Raw genomic sequence first — 18,140 nt, forward strand, 5'->3', positions numbered from 1 at the left:
GTAAGCAGTAGGTCAGTTTATATCTTGATCTAAAACTTGCATATATTTAGCCACTCAGTGCTGTTATCACATGTATATTATGAAGTTTGTGGCTTTAAATTTTGATTTTAGGTTAATTATTTGAGTTATTTTTCTGAGGTATCTGATAGGAAGCACTATAAATCAGTGGTAAAGTGTTTGTCTAGCATGTGCAAGGTTCACAGCACCAGGCAAACACACAAAAATAAACCAAAAATAATGTAAATAGCTTAGTTTCAGAATGAACTTTTTAAAAAATATTTTTAAACTATTATTTAGTTGTAGACAGACACAATAACTTTATTTTACTTATTTATTTTTTATGCGGTGCTGAGAATTGAACCCAGTGCCTCACACATGCCAGGTAAATGCTCTACCGACTGAGCTACAACCTCAGCCCATGAAAACTTAAAAAAAAAAAAAATTTTTTTTTCCCTTGATGTAGATGGACAGCATGCCTTTATTTTATTTATTTTTGTATGTGGTGCTAAGGATCAAACCTAGTGCTAGGCAAGTGCTCTACTGAGCCACAGCCGCAGCCTTTTTTTTTTTTTTTTTTTTTTTAACAATTTTAATCTGAGAAGAGTTGCTGAGGCCTGAAGATAACTAGTTATATATCCTGGGTTTTTCTTTTTTTCAGAAGGTCTTGTGATTTAGTGGAATTGAGCATATTGAAAAAAGTTATAGATACAAGTTTTATTTTTAGATCTGTCTTGTAATATAGAGCGTCAGTGGTAACTAACTGCTTACTTGCATTCTCCATCTACAGCATTTTGAAAACATGAAATGATTTGCATTCTTGAGGATACTATGGGAAATGAAATAGGGCCTTGAATGATTGTGATTTTTTTTTTAATATTTATTTTTTAGTTGTAGATGGACACAGTACCTTTATTTTCTTTATTTTTTTGTGTAGTGCTGAGGATCGAACCCAGGGCCTCACACGTGCTAGGTGAACATTCTACCGCTGAACCATTACCCCAGCCTAGTTTACTAATGGGAGAAATGTAGAGGTTTGATTTTTGCCCCAAAGGACCAAGTATTTGACTTGCGCAGATTTTGTTTCTGAAATAATTGAACAGTGGGTTATATGGTATTATATTACAGATGATTTATGGAAGTAAATCTTTGCATATTTTACGTGTTTTGGTTCAAAGTAAATAAGTGGTAACATTTATTTTTGGCTTTTCGGGACAGTGTTCCTTTATGTGTATTTGCATGTTGTACGCTAATTTTGTTTCAGAAGCAGCATTCAGTCACTATATATCTTGTGACATGGGAATGACCTTGTAATATGGCTCTAAAGAGACTTTTCTCCTTTAAAAACGTAGCTTTTTTTTTTTTTCCTGCAGTCCTGACCATAACTATTGACTATTATGCACTCTGCCTTTAACGAAGGCACCACTGTAAGATGGTGTAAAAGCACGGACTTTGGAGTTACAGGGACAGGATACCCTTATTTTGCTTATTTAGTTTTTTTTTTTCCCCTTATGTGGTGCTGGGGATCGAACCCAGTTCCTCACACACGTATTAGGCAAGCGTTCTTCTACCACTGAGCCACAGCTCCAGCCCACATATACAAATTTTAATTCAGGTTCTTTCACTTAAGTATGTTTTTTTGATGAATTGCTTGATTTCCGTATGTCTCTGTTTCCCCATCTCTAAAATGGTATCCTGCTGGGTGCACGAGTTCAAAGCCAACCTCAGCAAAAGCTAGACACCAAGCAACTCAGACCTTGTCTCTAAATAAAGTACAAAATAGGGCTGGAGATGCAACTCAGTGGTTGAGTGCCTCTGAGTTCAATCCCTGGTACCAAAAAAAAAAAAAAAAAAAAAGGTATCCCATTTCATAAGTATTGTTGGAGGAATTAAATGTGATGGAGCTTCGACGACGAAGGGTCAGTTACTTGGCTTAGTTCAGAATTAGCTTCAGGAAGTGTTAAGTAGCATTTTACCTTCTTCCTCAGAGATAACATCATAGTCTAGGAAGAATGGAAAACTTATCTTTATGGGAAACTGTTGTATAATGGAGAGGATTTACACTGGGTCACTTCTTGCTTTTTAAATTTTTGTATCTTGTGTAACCTTGAGGAAATTATCTGTAAAGTTTCTCCCTCACTTTCTCGTTTGTAAATAGAGATAATATTACCTATGTAATAGGTAGGGTTTTAAGAATGAAACAATATAGGGCTGGGATTGTGGCTCAGTGGTAGAGCGCTTGCCTAGCATGTATGAGGCACTGGGTTTGATTCTCAGCACCTCATATAAATAAATAAAATAAAAGTCCATTGACAACTAAAAAATATTAAAAAAAAGAATGAAACAATATAAAAACCTAACTTTATTTGGCACATGATGCCCTATAAGTTTTCATATTAATAGACAATAATGTTATGCTTCTGAAGTAGGTCACCAGAAGGGCTTTTGTTTGGAGAAACCAGAATTGTTATTTATTTAGTTCATGTTTACTTTATAAGACAAAAATTAGGGAGCAATCCTTAATTGAAAGAATACTGTTAGGAGGCTATGATGGTCCAAAATACAGATGTTATAGTTGTTCAGTTCATATCAATTTGTAGTTTCCTCAAATTTTCTGTAATCTAGAATTATACTTTACCTTTAAAATTTGGATTTAAAATTAGCTTTATTAAAGTATAATTTAACATAATAACATTCTCATTTAATATATAGTTAGATGGATTTTGATAATGTATACATTTCAAATAGCTTCCACCTCAGTCAAGCTACAAAATTTCCATCATCTTGGGCCGAGGTTGTGGCTTAGTGGTGGAGTGCTCACCTAGCACGCTTGCGTGAGGCACTGGGTTTGATACTCGGCATCACATAAAAATAAAATACAGGTGGGCTGGGGATGTGGCTCAAGCGGTAGTGCGCTCGCCTGGCATGTGTGCGGCCCGGCTTCGATCCTCAGCACCACATACAAACAAAGATGTTGTGTCCGCCGAAAACTGAAAAATAAATATTTAAAAAAAATAAAATAAAATACAGGTATTGTGTTCACCTACAACAAACTATATATTTAAGAGAAAATTTCCAGCATCTCTAAAAGCTCCTTTCTGTCCTTTGCACTCATTCCATTCCTCCTCCCCTCATGTCTGGCCCAATGAAACCATTGCTCAGCACAGAGTAGTTTTTCTCTTTGAATTTCTTTCTTTCTTTCTTTCTTTTTTTTTTTTTTTAAATTTTTATTGTTGGTTGTTCAAAACATTACATAGTTCTTGACATATCATATTTCACACTTTGATTCAAGTGGGTTATGAACTCCCATTTTTACCCCGTATACAGATTGCAGCATCACATCGGTTACACATCCACTGTTTTACATATTGCTATACTAGTGTCTGTTGTATTCTGCTGCCTTTCTCTTTGAATTTCTTATAAAGAAAATCAATGCCCTGTGTATTCTTTAATGTCTGGCTGTTACTCAGCACCATGTTTTTGAGATTAATCAGTGTTACTTAAATGCATCAGTTTAATTTTCAGTTGCTGAGTAGTGTTCACTATGGTATGTCTATACCATAGTTTGTATTTACCTGATGTTTGGATTTCCTGGTGCTTTAGCTATTATAATTAAAGCTGCTGTCAGCATTCATGTACAAATCTTTCTGTGGATTTTGGTTTTTAATTCTCCTGGTTAAATACTGAGGAGTAGGATAACTGAGTTATGTCATATGTTTTTCAGTTTCTTAAAAAATTAAACAGTTGGGCTGGGGATGTGGCTCAAGTGGTAGCACGCTCACCTGGCATGCATGCAGCCCTCAGCACCACATACAAACAAAGATGTTGTGTCCGCCGAAAACTAAAAGAATAAATATTTAAAAAATTCTGGGCTGGGGATGTGGCTCAAGCGGTAGCGAGCTCGCCTGGCATTCGTGCAGCCCGGGTTTGATCCTCAGCACCACATACAAAGATGTTGTGTTCGCCGAAAACTAAAAAATAAAATATTAAAAAATTCTCTCTTTCTCTCTCTCTCTCCCTCTCTCACTCTCTCTTTAAAAAAAAAAAAATTCTTTCTAAAAAAAAAAATAGTTTTCCAAAATGGTTGTACTCTCTTATCTTCCCATCATAAAAGTACTAGTTTTAGTGTTTGGTGTTGCATTTTTTTTTTTAAGTTATTTTTTCAGAGTGAAGTGCTATATCATTGTGGTTTTAATTTGCAATTTTCTGTTGGCTAATGATGTTTAACATTTGTGTGCTTACTGCACATTTGTATACCTCCCCTTTTTTTGGGGGTACTAGGGATTGAACTCAGGGGCACTCAACCACTGAACCACATCTCCAGACCTATTTTATATTTTATTTAGAGACAGGATCTCACTGAGTTGCTTAGCACCTCACTGTTGCTGAGGCTGGCTTTGAACTCTCCATCCTCCTGCCTCAGCCTCCCTGGTCACTGAGATTATAGGCGTGTACCATTGCACCTGGCTTTGTATACCCTTTTATTAGGTGAAGTCTGTCCAGTTTTCACATCCGTTTTAAAAATTAAGTTGTTTTCTTATTATTGAATCACAAAACTTCATAAATTCTGGACACAAGTACTTTGTCAGACATGAATTTTGAATGTATTCTTTTATGGGTTATCTTGCCTTTTAGGTGTTTTGTCTGTTTAGTGATTTGCCTTTCACCTTAAGAGTTATAACAGACATTTCTTAATTTTGTTAAGGCCAGTTTATGTTTTTTCCTGTGTTTTGTGTTTATTGCTTTTTGTTTTCTAAGAAGTACCTAAGGCTCCAAGGTGGTGAAGACTTTTACTTGTATTTATTTTGAAAATCCTATACTTTTCAACGCATTCAGTTCTGTGATCTATTTCAAGTTCATTTCTGGGTTAAATGTAAGTTAAAAGTTGAGATTCAGGCTGGGATTGTGGCTCAGCAGTAGAACTCTCGCTTAGCATGGGTGGGACCCAGGTTCGATCCTCAACACCACATAAAAATAAAGGCATTGCGTTGAGTCCGTCTACACCTAAAAAATAAATATTTAAATAAAAAAGAAGGAAAGAAAAAAAAGTTCAGATTCTCCCCAACCTCCCCAATTCCATGTGGATATCCAGTTATTAAGCTCTTTTTGGTAAAAAGACCATCCTCCTCACTGAATTTCTTTGGCATCTTTGTCAGTAATCAATTTCTTATATTGAATGGATTCTTTTCTGGACTCTGTTATATTGTATTGACCTATATATACTTATGTCAGTATTATCCTTCTGGATTACTGTAGCTTTGATAGTAAATTTTGGGTATTCTATGTCCTTTACATTTCCATAAATTTTAGTCTTTGTGTTAATTTCTACCACAAAGCCTGCCAGAAGTTCATTTGGGATTGTATTGACTATATAGATAGTTTGGGGAATAATTGCCATCTTAACAATATTGAGCCTTCTGGTTTTTAAATACGGTATATCTTTCTATTTTCTAGGTTCTTTAGCCTCTCTCAGTGGTTTGTAATTTTCTGGGTAGTAGCATTGGACATCTTATAAATTTATTCCTAATTATTTTAGATATTGTAGTAAGTGGGAATTAAAAAAATTTTCAGTTATTTGTTTCTTGTATGCAGATTATAATTGATTGATGGTCTATCTAGCATGCAGAAATCCTTTAATGTGTAGTCAGATAAATTTATTCTCATCTAACTCTTGGGCTCTTGGAAAAAGAACCATATAAAATAACAAACAGTTACTTCTGAATTTTGATGGGTTTCAATTAATCTATATGACTTACTAAATTTCCTTAAATTTGAAACATAAAAGTACATTTGGACTTTATGGAAAAATGTGTAGTAATGGATATGAATGGAGACTATGGAGATCTTTCAACAATTTGAGAGAATGTAGTTGCAGAAAAACAAAGTTGAAAAATTTTAATTAACGTGTATTTATTTATTTATACATGCATTACATATATATATACATACCAGAGATTGAACCCAGGGTGTTTTACCACTGAGCCACATCCCCAGCCCTTTTTATTTTGAGACAGGGTCTTACAAAGTTGCTTAGGGTCTCGCAAAGTTGCTGAGGCTGGCTTTGAACTTGGAATCCTCCTGCCTCATCCTCCCATGATGCTGGGATTACAGGAGTGGGCCATCACATCCAGCTGAAATTTTAAAATGGTAAAATAATATTCATTATTTATACTAAATGTAATAACTTTTTAATATTTTGAAAAATACTTGATTAATATGATTTTAAAAGGAACCTTGAGCCAGGTGTTGGTGGTACATGCTTATAGTTCCATCTACTGGAGAGACTGAGGCAGGAGGATTGTAAGTTCAAGGACAGCCTGGGCAAATAATGAGACCCTCTCTTCATATAAAAATAAAAAGGACTGGAAATAGAGCTCAGTGATAGAGTGCTTGCCTAGCATGCTCAAGGCCCTGAGTTCAGTCCCCAGTAGAGTTAAAGAAAAGGTATGTGTGTGACTTGTTTTGGCTTTCCAGTATGTCTATTACCGATTTAACTATTTTACTTTGTGTGTACAATTAGATGATGTGCCATTTCCCAGCCCAGCCTGGTATATGGGCCTAATATAGGTATCTCGTCTCTTTCAAGCTATACCCTTGGTACTGTTTGTATTCAGTCTGCCCAGAAGATTGTTGGTGTCTTCACACAGTTTCTGATAGTTGGTGCCAAAACAAGGTACAATCATAAGGGACTACTGTCTTCTAGACTTTGGAGATTTGACTATGGTGTAATTCTGATGATACTTACAGGCATTTGTCTATTAAGAAACGGGATGAAATTGAAACTTTGCTTAATGCCTTTTTGCATCATTTAGATTAAAACAGAAGACAAACCTTAAGAATGTTTACAGTTGTTAATGTGACTGGAGACTGGAACTGTTTCAGTTTGACCTGGGAGAGAATGATACTTCTCTTAGACATTATGTAGAAGATGTTTGAATTTAAACTTTGAGCCTTTGTAGTATGTCATTCCTAACTTTTCTGATTGAAAGGGTAAATAAAATATATTAGCACTTGCAATTACATTAAAGAAATGATGAAATTTCAACTTTAGAAAATCACAAATTTTAGAAAATTGCCCTTCTCTAACTTTTTCCCCCCAATACCTTCAGTACTTGAGTGTCAGATTTAGAAGATGCATCTGGGTTGGCCAAACGTAGTACTGCACCTGAATTATATTGCCAGTATTTATGAAGTAATTTCCTAAAGATTAATTTTCTTTAGTCTCAGTAATTTTTTCTTCAAACCTTTCCCAGGTTACCATTATTTGCATATTTGATTTTTATGACAAACCATATCCAATAAACTTAAGTCTTTCTTTACCAGAGGATATGTTGAAAAGTGCTTTAATTGATGCCTGACCAAACTCAGCAAGTAAACCTTAAGCAGGTGACAGAAGTTAAGGTGGTAATATTCTCACTTTGTATGCAAACATTCAAATATAAGCTCTTCTGTTGGAGAGAAAGAAATAAAATTAGTTTTAAGTTGAAATGAGTCAACTTGTTAATCATCTGCCTAGTCTGCTGTGGTAGACCAATAAGTTGTATTTCTTAAGAGGAAATTAGGAATTTTAAAATTTAAAAATCCCAAAAATCTCAAGAGAAATTACAACATCTTTTCTATAAACCCTTAAAAACAAAACAAAACAACCTCCAACAACTTTAGAACTTGTCTTTTGGTGATGTGATGAAACAAATTCAGATTTTTTTTTTTTTTAAACTGAGGATTTAAAAACAATTGTGACGTTTATGGTATTTGTTCTCTTTTTAAAAGAGCCAGGTTTATTGAGGTATAGTTTGTATTTATTAAGACCCACCCATTTTAGATGAGTAGTTCATGAATTTTGACAAATATGGCTAAAGTGAACTGATATCTAATGGGAAATCCTAAAGTAGCTCAGTAAATAATTCTGTTGTGTTGTTGTTCTTCTTTTAATATTTTTAATTTTATTATTTATTTATTTATTTTTTAAAAGAGAGTGAGAGAAAGAGAATTTTTAAATATTTACTCTTCAGTTTTTCGACGGACACAATATCTTTGCTTGTATGTGGTGCTGAGGATCGAACCCGGGCTGCACGCATGCCAGGTGAGCACGCTACCGTCTGGGCCACATCCCCAGCCCAATATTTTTAATTTTAGATGGACATAATATTTTTATTTATTTTTATGTGGTGCTGAGGATCAAACCCAGTGCTTCAAACAGGTGTTAGGCAAGCACTGTAGCACCAAGCCACAACTCCAGCTCAGTAAATAATTCTTATTGCCTTGTTTTCATTTTGGATTTGCAGTGCTGGGAATCAAACTCAGGGCTTCATGTAACAAGCACTCTACCACTGAGGTCTATCTCTAACCACTTTGGAAATCCTTACAGGAAGATTCTTATTGGGTATTTTCTTGTAGATACAGTGAGAGAGTGGCAGCATGGTAGACTTTCAGTGTCTTTTCCCCCAATTTTACTTAACCTAACGACAAGATTTGCCTGTTTTCTTTTCAGGAAATTTTGCCAGTAGGATAGGGTAGTAGGCCAGAACAGGTTCCCCAATTTTCTTTGATAGGTTGTTCTACTTAATCCTAGGGGAAATAAAGTAAAATAAATAATGTAAAGTGTTGCCGATCTGTATATCTTCAAAACAATCTTTTAAAGAAAACCATGAAACTGCTGTTGATTTGAAATGTTTATTTATAGCAGTTAAGATTTTATGAACACCAGGGCTATGAGATGCCTGTCTTCAAAGTTTAGGTGCCAGCATTGGAGGTATAGCTTAGTGGTGAAGTACTTGTCTAGCATGTGCAAGGTTCTAGGTTTGATTTCTCACTGCAAAGGCCAAGGTGCTCCTCAGTTTTCAGCTCTTTTTTTTAAGGACCAGATTAGTGGTATATGTTGGGAACTCTCCCCATTTTATTAGTTAGGTTTTTTTTTTTTTTTTTTTTCCTTTATTTCAGTTAACAAGCTGTGTGTTATGGGCATTTCTCAGAAATGTTCTAAGTACTTGGGAAGAACTCCAGTTTCAATTGATCTTTTAACTGTTTCTGATATATAACAGGCTTCATGTCCTTCTCAGTTTCTTGACTTGAATATTGTTGTAAAGTTCAATCTACTGTTAACCTTAACTCATGTTTGGGGGCATTTAAGTACTATCATGCATTTGAGAATAGCTTATGGCTCATTCAGACAGAGGATTGTGAATAAGAGCATTGACTTAGGCCTCAGGCCTAATAGATTGAATCCTCACTCTGGCACTTATTAACTGTATGAACCTCAGATGTGTTAATTAAAACCTCTCTAGCTATTTTGCCATCTGCCAAATGGGGAAAATAATCATATCCTATCTCCCAGGATTATTGTAAGATCTAAAGAGATAATCCATGGGAAATGTTTTTTGTATGTCAAGCACTATATGATAGCTGCTCCAATCATTGTCATTGTCATCATCATCTTCATCATCATCATCCAGCAAATATTTTTGAGCCCCTATTTTGCATCTCAAACCATGCTTGGTGTGGTAGATACAAAAATGTATTCTGAGGAAGCCTAAGGATTTCCACAGTTCAAAAGGGGAAGACAGGAATGTAAACAGATAAATGCAATTAATTGTGACAGGTATAATGACAAACAAGTGAAAAAAATGAGGAATTTAGTGTCATAAGCCTGGGAAGATCAGGGAAATAAATTTCTAATTCTTGAATTTATTCTTAAAGTGGAGTAGTAATTTTCTACTCATGTATTTGGCAAGTGTTTACAGAATAGACCAACTGTGTGCCAATTGCTAATTTAGATGCTAGGAATATAAATGTAGAGAAGGCACATAGTGTCTCTGTTCCTCAGTTAGTTTCAGTTTCATGGGAAAGGATCAGTGGTAAAAAAGAAATAAAAATACCAGACAGGTGCTATTAAAAGGTGGTATAATAAAAAGTGACACTGTGGTTGCTTTAGATGGTGTGGCCAGGAAAGATTCTTTGAGTTAAATAATTTTTAGGTTAAAATCTTCATGTCAGAAAGGAGCTGGGAGCCATGGGTAGGGTAGGGGAGTGAGCATTCCAGGCATGGAGAGCTAGGTTATACAAAGCTCTTTGAACTTTTGGAGTTTTTGAGAAATAGACATAAGGCCATTGTGGATAGAAAGGTAAAAGTAAGGGGGAGGTTGGTACAAAAAGAGATGAGAGATAGGGTCAAAGTCATTTAAGACTTTGTAAGCCAGGGTAAGTTGTTTATAGCTGTATGAGAAAGCATTTTATAAGCCAGGTGTGGTGGTGCATACCTGTAATTCCAGTGGCTTTGGAGGTTGTGAGGCCTTACGCAACTTAGTGTGATCCTGTCTCAAATTTAAAAATAAAAAGGATTGGGTATGTGGCTCAGTGGTTAGGCGCCCCTGAGTTCAGTCTCTGGTAACAAGAACAGCATTTTATAAGCTGTATAAGAAAGCCATTGGAGGACTGTAAGTAAGGGTGTGCCTTTTGAAAAAGAGTAGTCACTGCTTTGTAAGGAATGGATTCTGAGGGTTTGGTAATAGGGTTAGAGCCTAGGAGACCTTTGGAGGCTGTTATGTTAGTAAAGATGAGAGATGGTGAATAAATAGCAGAGAAAAATGGGTAGGTTTGGGCTGTACTGAATCAGCAGGACTTGGTGACTGCATAAGACCCAAGCCAAATCTTAGATATTGAACTGGACAAGGGGTGAGAAGCTATTTAGTGAGATAATATAATATAATATATATGTGTGTGTGTGTGTGTGTGTGTGTGTGTGTGTGTGTGTAATTTTTTTTGGGGGGGTACTAGGAATTGAACCCTGGAGTATTTCAACACTGAGCTACATCCCCAGCCTTTTTATTTTTTATTTTGAGATAGGGTGTCTCTCGCTAAGTTGCCGAAGGCCTTGCTAAGTTGCTGAAACTGGCTTTGAACTCATGATCTTCCTGCCTCGGCCTCCTCTGAGTTCCTAGGATTACAAGTGTGCACCACTGCACCTGGGATGAGATAATTATATACGTTCTGTTAATTTTAGACATCTGTATGAAGAATTTACACTTGGTAGAAGGTTTTTATAGTACTTTGGTATTCATTAAGAGGTTAGGACCAGGGGAAAATATTTGGGAGTTATTGACATGTATCTGTTAGATTTGGTAATGAGGAGCCTTGGGGACTTGTCAAGCCTGTTCTCAGTGGTAGAAGCTAGACTGTAGAGAAAGATTGGGTGAGAAATTAATGAGAATGTGAGGTGTGGTTTTGGATACTCTTGGGAAATTTTTTTTGTGTGTGTTTAAAAAGGGAAATAGAAAAATAGTTGTGTCTACAAGTGAGACCTAGATTTGAGTAATATCTTTACACTTGCTTGAGTGCAGGTCTTGAGTGTATTTGAAAGTTTAAGGTATTTATTTGCCTCATACAATCCTATACTACATTGAGGTAGATGGTGTTTTTTCCTCAGTATACATAAGAAAGTTTAGAAAGTCAAAGGACAGTCCAAGGTCATTAGAACTTATAGTCAATAGAACCTGTAATTTTACTCAGTTTGGTACCAGATAGTACCTTTCACTATAGCAAAATGCCCCTTAGATCTTTTATGACCTTGAAAAAGACAAGTTCCATTTACTTCAGAGCTTTTTACTTTCTCTTTCATTTTTTGAGACAGATATTGCTGTGTGCCCAGGCTGGCCTCAAACTCTCGATCCTCCTGCCTCAGCCTCCCCCCTCAACCTTCTGAATAGCTGGAATTACAGGTGTACATCACCATGCTTTTGAAAGGATTAAAAGTGAGAGATGTAAAAAAAAATTTTTGTAAGCTGTAAATTGTCAGAGAGATATAGAAATTTCCTACTTTAAAATGCTATATTTTAGTCATTTTAGGCAATGGCCTTTAAGTTCATTTTTGAGTCTTAGTCTTTATCAGTAGTGCTTTGAAAATGTGAGGAGATTGTTAAAACCTAGAACCTGTCAAAGATATTTATAGCTTGTGATTTGAACCTAGACCTCATTTAACAACATCCTTACTATGGTTTGATGATCTTCTGTAAGGTCTCATAATTCTCCCCAAAGGAGCTTTTTCCTGAAAGAATTCTTTCTAAAGCATGGAGATTTACCAGCTCGTTTTCTCTTCTCCCTTTTAATATTCATTCATTCATTTGACAGATATTGATTGAACATTTCTTATGTTATTAGATATTAGCTATCATGACATGTTTGAGTATGTCATTGTTCTGCCAGAAAAAAGACCTCGTTTTGGTGTTTTGATTTTTACTTGGAATTGGGAAACTTTGTCATGAAGTTTAGCTATAGCTAAAAATTCAGGTGGAAAGCATCATTAGCATTTAAAGTCTTATCAATTATTTTGTGAGTCTTCTCCAGCGAAGAGTTACAGATGAAGGGGCCATCTGACAGACAGATGGTACCAGCTTTGCCTGGAGCAGGACTTACTGCTTTGCTTTTGTGGCCTCAGAAACTAATAAGCCAGTCAGTAAAGGTCATTCTGAAGCTGTGTGTGGTAGCGTTTACGTGTAATCCCAGCTACTTGGGAGGCTAAGGCAGGAAGATGGCCACAAAAAAGTCATCTAGAGTTTTTGAGGGAATTTTAGGGGAGAAAAGTATGCAAATGGTACAGAAGAGAGCTGGGCATTTGTAAGTAGTCTCTTTTTAAAAACTTCAAACTTAGTATTTTACTTTACTTAAAGATGCAAATATCAAAATATTAAATACACTTAATAACTTAGGTTCTTTTTTTTGGTTCTTATCAATGTTTATGAATGATGTTTAATTTTATATCTTAACATAAATGAAAAAAATTTGACTTACATGTTTTCACCTTTACAAGTACATTTCAGCTAATTAGAAGCTTGAAAAAGAAATATGTCTTAGATGGTCTGTTTTATTTTGAATATTTTATTTTGACCTGATCATCAAGATCACCTAGACAGTTTAAAAAAACAGATTCCCATTTTCCATTGATCCCTAAAAGAATAAACAAAACCAAAAATCTTAAGTGGATCAGACTTTTTGAGGATGAGATTTAGGAATTTGTATTTTTTTAAAAGATCCTTGGATAATTGTCGATTGTCGCAGCCTCCCGAGTTGCTGGGATTACAGGCATGTGCCACCACATCTGGCATCACTTTCAGTTCTAAATTTGGATTACTTAATGGTGGAGGATAGGCTGCAAAATATATACTGTGGTTTTGTTGGCCTGTCATAACTAAGATGAAAGCAGCTGATTTCAAAGTGACTTAAAAGGTGTATCCTGGAATCCTTACCTGTCATTCTGTAATAAGTATATGTTTAAGATTTCTAGTATCAAGTAGATGCTTTGATTTGATTGGGAACTAGAATGGTATAAATTCTTGTCCATGGGAGTATCAGTATGTTGTATCTCTCATTACCTCTTCATTCAGACTTCAGTGAATTAAAATATAGTGGAGACAAATCTGAATCTACTAATTAATGGAATAAGATTATTTTTTAGAATGGAATTATTTACTTGAGCAATAGGAAGAGTAATTATGTTAGTCAGTTTTTTATCATAGTGACCAAAATACCTGAGGAGGGTAAGTTTGTTTTGGACTCAACCGTTTTAGAGATTCAGTCGATGGTTGGCGCTCCACTGTACTGGGCCTGATGAGGGGAGGCAGAACACCACAGCAGAAGGGCATTCTAGAGGAAAGGTGCTTAGCTCATGGCAGGCAGGAAGTGCAGAGAGAGTGAGGAGCCAGGGAGAAGATATGATCTCCAAGGGTACGTCCTCAACAATTTACTTCCTCCAGCTCTACCCCACTTACAGTTATCACCCTGTAGTCCATTCAGATTTTTAATTCATGTGGTTAATCTATTGATGAAGTCGCTGCTCTAATCCAATCTTTCATTCTGAAAGGTTGCATTGTCTAACAAATGAGTTCTTTGGGGGACTTTATTTATTTATTTATTCATTCATTCATTTATTTATTTATTTAGAAATACTGGGAATTAATGGAACCCAAGGGTGCTTTACCACTGAGCTATACCCACAGACCTTTTTATTTTATTTTGAGACAGGGTCTTGCTAAGTTGCCTAGGCTGGCCTCAAACTTGGGTTCCTTCTGCCTCAATTTCCTGAATTGCTGGGGTAACAGGTGTGAATCATCCCACCTATGTGGGGGACATATTTAGATTCAAACTGTAGCAGATAGGAAAGGTATCATATTTTCTATTGAAAGACCCCCCCCCCCCCCAACACACACACACTTTATTTAGGTGGTGCTGGGGATTGAACCCAGGGCCTTGTGCATGCAAGATAAGCACTCTACCAACTGAGCTATATCCCCAGTCCCACACAGATCATTCCTTTTTTTTTTTTAAATTAAGGCATTTTTCTTTTCTATTCTTTTTTTTTTTTTTAAAGAGAGAGAGAGAGAATTTTAATATTTATTTTTTAGTTTTTTTTGGCGGACACAACATCTTTGTATGTGGTGCTGGAGTCACTGGGATTATAGGTGTGCACCACCACGCCCAGCTATGTTTAACTTTTTGAGAAATCTATCTATTACTGTATTTTTTATCATCATCTGGTGAAATGAAGTTTTGTGCAAATTGGTTTTGGTATCCAGTTGCCCTTAGCATTTATGTTATGTTTGTTTTACTGGTAAATTATGTGCATGATTTTCTGCTTCTTGCATTGAAATTTCTAGTGTGGAGTATTGTATGTAATACTGTGGACTGGTCATTCCTGCCCCCTTTTAATTTAATATTTACTTTTTAGTTGTAGTTGGACACAATACCTTTATTTATTTTTATGTGGTGCTAAGGATTGAAGCCAGAGCCTCAACACATGCTAGATGAGTGCTCTACCACAACCCCAGCCCTCTTTTTTTTTTTAATAAAACCTTAAATTTGAGGTAATTATTGATTCATGCAGATGTAATAAATAATACAGAGATACCCCATTTCCTTTGGCACATTTTCCTCATGGTAAAATTTGGAAAAATGTAGTTAATATTACTACTGTGATACTAATGTTGATGCAGTCAAGATAAGACTATTTCTATCACTCCAAGGATCCCTCATTACAGTTACACCCAGTTCCCTCATACATCTATCCCATTTGTACCTTCTTAAACTACCCTTTCTATAATTCTGTGATTTCTAGAATACCATATAATCCACAGTGTGTTTGGCAGCTTTCCATTGCTGTGACAAAATAACTGAGGAAAAATACTTGAGAAAAACATTCTTTTGTTCTCATGGTTTCTATCTGTGTTCAGCTAGCTCCATTATTTCTGGACCAGGGGTGAGATAGAAAGTACATCATGATAGAAGGGTGTAGTAGAGCATAGTTGCTCACCTCATGGAGGTTGTGAAGGAGAGAGAAAAATAAGCATGCATATGCATGTGGTACACATCAGGATACGGGAACAAAATATACCCTTTGAAGGCACACACCAGTGACCCACCTCATCCAACTAGCTCCATCTTCTGAGATTTCCACCTCCAAATACTGCCACCAACTGAGAACCAAGTCTTTTACAAATAAGCCTTTAGGGGATATTCCAGATCTAAACTATAACTTTCTGCCTCAGCTCTCAAAGAATAATACTCATCTCACAATGCAAAAAACAATCAATCCATTTTCAAGAATCATCATAGCCTTAAGAATTCCAGCTTTACTCAAAGAGTCCAAGTCCAAAGTCTTCTTTAAGATTCAAGACAGATATTTAGCTGTGAGCCCCTATAAAATAAAAAACCAGAATATATACTTCCAACACACAGTGGTGGAACAGTCCCAGGGTAAACAGTCCCATTCCAAAGTGGAGCAGTGGGGGGGGGGGGGGCATAGAAAGGAGAGATAAGACCTAAGCAGGACTGAAACCTAGCAATGCAAATAACATTTTTAGCCCTGTGTCCAGCATGTGAAGCACCTGGTGGGATATGGACCCCCAAAGGGGTTAGGCAGCCCAGCCCCTGTGGTCTTGACAGCTGCAGTCCACATGGCTACTCTCTTGGCCTACCTGTGCTCACTGTCTGCAGCTTTCCTTGGCAGAATTCCACATTCCTGGCATTTCTGTGTTCTTGGGGTCTCCACTAAAGCTTCAGCTTTACTCTCACAGCTTCATGCATAGGCCTCTCAGGGGCTGCCTGTAGGAATTCTGAACCTAACCACGTACTACTGAATGGACTCTCGGGCTTTTCTTTAGAATTTGGGTGGAAACCTTGGGGAACTTCTGGCATTTTTTTTTTTTTTTTTTTTTTTTTTTTTGTTAAACTCAGGAGCACTCTGCTACTGAGACACATCCCCAGCCCTATTTTGTATTTTATTTAGAGAAAGAGGCGCAATAAGTTGCTTAGCCTCTTGCCATTGCTGAGGCTGGCTTTGAACTCATGATCTTCCTGTCTCAGCCTTCCTTCCAAACCACCGGGATCACAGGCATGTGTCACTGTGCCTGGTGCCTCTAGCATTCTTTCTACCTTCAAAACCAACATAAATGGATGATGCTAATGTCTGCTGCTTGTGGGAGCAATATCTGGGGATGCTTGCATCATGGGTTGAATGACTTCTGAGTGCCTGAGTGGCAGAATATGATAAAATGATTCCTAGGGAAGTAATTTCCTAGTCAGCTCAGTAGGAGCAGGACACCCTGGTTCTCTCTTCTCAAAACAAAGCCTTTTCAAAGGAGTTTGTCCTTAAGCTTGCTATGGGTGGGGGTCTGGCTAATTTCTGACATGCCTTCAAAACATCTTTCCTAATGTCCCTATGCAAAGTACTTGACTTTTTAAAAAATGTCACTCTTCAGTAAGCATATCTTCCTTAGTCCCAATTTTTACACATGCTTCTTTCCCGGCCAAACTGCAGGTTTTTCACATCTTTCTGCTCTGCTCTTTTCTCTCATTTCTCACAGTAAACCTGGTTTAAAGCAGCCAGCAATACTCATGCTACATGAATGCTCTTCTGTCTTGAAATTTCCTCCAGCAGATAAAGTAGTATATTATTTTTTTACTCAACCTCATACAGAATTTTAAGGCATGGCCCGGTGTAACTGAGTTTTTTGCCAGAATGTAACATGAATGGCCTCTCTTTAATCCAATTCCCAATGGATTCTTCATTCCCACCTGAAACCTTGAGCACAGTGTTCAGTGTTTTCATTCCTGTCAGCATTCTGGTCTACTAAGCTCTCAACATCATTGTCCATTAAATTCTGCTTAAAACATTCTGGGACTTCTCTACTCTTTGTCTCCAAATCTAAGCTCCTCCTTAAGACCACTCTCAACCTTCTGACCTATGTGGTCCCTAGTACCCCGCCTAAATTGAGGACTCCAAACTACTCCTTTCCTTTGTGGGAGACATTTGTGCAAGACACACACACACATTGTTACCATATTCAAAATTTAAAAAAATTAAAGATAGTAAATTTGTTACATATTAATACAAATAACATTTTTAGAAAAAGTAACTATTTTCCAAAATAAAAAAATTAGAAAGTTTTGCAGATTTTTCTAACATTTGGGTTAATTGAAGGTAACTGCATTCTCATATCTATTTCTGCATTAAAACTTGAGTTATTACTTATCACATAATCTCTGGGTAACTCCATTGTTCACTTGTGAAAGAAGAGAGGCAAAAAAGTTATTGTCAGTATTACTAATTTTGACCTGTTAAGACTTCCTGAAAGGGTCTTTAAAGATCTTGGAGGTCTTTAAACCCCACTTTGAAAATCAGTGTCTTAGCCAGTGACTAATCAGCTTTCTTAAATTTTGCTTTTTAAACCTAGCATAGATACGTGGACTCGTCCATTACTTTATATCTGTCTTTATTGTGATTGTTAGCGATTTTAGAGTTCTGTTCTTCCAGTCCCAGATTAGTGTGTGTTTATTTATTTATTTATTTTTTCCTACTAGAGAAGACCATACATAGGCAGTGGGAATAAGAAAAACACAGTTGTTATTAACATGTTGCCTCATTTTATTAAGTTGGTGTTTAGATAGTTTGTTAGATTGGACTCAGTCAGGTTATACAATGATTTGAAGAGGGAAGGTAATATAAAGAAATAATAACTTTTAACAGAATTTGGTAAGGAGGAGTTGCCTAGAAAGAAACAAAAAGAATGTTAATGAGTATAGGAATAGTAGCAGTTACAGGGATAACCACTATCCTTAAGTTTGGGATGAGTACCTAAGGAAGAGAGCCTTCCACT

The 18,140-nt window shown here is 36.3% G+C and overlaps 1 protein-coding gene across 2 annotated transcripts in view; it reads left to right on the forward strand.

Annotated features, from left to right (window-relative positions):
• Adipor2 (adiponectin receptor 2) overlaps nucleotides 1–18,140 on the forward strand; it is an 83,412-nt gene that overhangs the window by 13,389 nt on the left and 51,883 nt on the right. The window lies entirely within an intron of this gene.

The sequence above is a fragment of the Callospermophilus lateralis genome, chromosome 4 (assembly GCF_048772815.1).
Source record: "Callospermophilus lateralis isolate mCalLat2 chromosome 4, mCalLat2.hap1, whole genome shotgun sequence".
Taxonomy (NCBI): Eukaryota; Metazoa; Chordata; class Mammalia; order Rodentia; family Sciuridae; genus Callospermophilus; species Callospermophilus lateralis.